Source organism: Alligator sinensis, unplaced genomic scaffold (assembly GCF_000455745.1).
Source record: "Alligator sinensis unplaced genomic scaffold, ASM45574v1 scaffold496_1, whole genome shotgun sequence".
Classification (NCBI taxonomy): Eukaryota; Metazoa; Chordata; order Crocodylia; family Alligatoridae; genus Alligator; species Alligator sinensis.
This window is the reverse complement of record NW_005842246.1, coordinates 85537-86710: the sequence shown is the minus strand read 5'-3', so window position 1 is coordinate 86710 and position 1174 is coordinate 85537.

Genomic DNA, 1174 nt, shown 5'->3' with positions numbered 1-1174 from the left:
CCGTCTCTTCGGATCCACTTAGCCTGGTTGACTCATTTAAAGGAGAGCCTTTAACTTCCCGGGTGTCCCGACTCATGGATCCGGTGCCCGTGACAGACTCCAAAAGCGGTCTGGTGCGCACTTCATGGACCCCCTTTTCCGATCTTATCGTCCGGCCCCGGGGTTAGTCCAAGGACAACTCCTGGCTGGCTCGCCAAATTGTTGTACAAACGGCTAGTTTCGTGTCCCTGGAGGCTTTTTTTATATATCTCAAGAGAGAGTCATACACATTCAGGCTGGATCCATCTCATGTTTATTGTTTGCAAACAAGATCGACTAGGGGGCTAGTAGCCCAAAGCAGAGTCGACCCCCGGTCTTTGTCCGAGGATCTTTTTATAGCTTATCTAAACAAAGAACCATAGCGTGTTAAGCAGTTATTGGCCACCTCATAGGTTCTACAAGCTTCTACTGTTTTGTCTAAGTTTTTGCAAGACGTCAAAGTTTTTATGGTTATGTCTAAGTTTTTACAGGATGCTTAGGTTTTTATGCTATGCTTAACTTATTATGGGTTATGTTATAGCACCTGTGTGTTTTTAACAGGGGGGGTCTTTTATCTTATGTCTTTCATCTATGTGCAGAAGCTAATGTGGAAGCCATATGCAAGCCATGTCGGATACAGAAGCATTTTGCAAACAAAGGCATTATGTCTAAATTTAATCATTATGTTTAGCTTTTAATTGTATTTGTATCACAACTCCCCCCTCAAGATGCTTTTTATCTCTACAGATTTTGATGATCCTCAGTGAGGGCTAGCGCCTGGTAACGTATAAGCATTTTACGATTGGTGACATTTTGAGCAGTTTGTTTTATAATGGACATCATGCAGGGTAGTATACAAGGAAGCAGAGCCAACCCCGATATTAGTAGAATAAAACATGCTACACCCCACTTCAACCATCCAAGCTGGGGTAGCCAGTTCGAAATCCAATCAAAGCTCCACCCTTTTTAAGTTTGGACCGGAACGTGTGTTATCTTTTTTATGTCATCTGCTAAGGCTTTTATCAATTTACCATTATTGTCGATTTTAACACAACAATTTGACAAGTTCAGCTTTTTATACACCCCTCCTTCACTTGCAAGTAAATAGTCAAGAGCTAAGCGATTTTGCAGTTGTACTGAGCCTTATTGAGGGTTG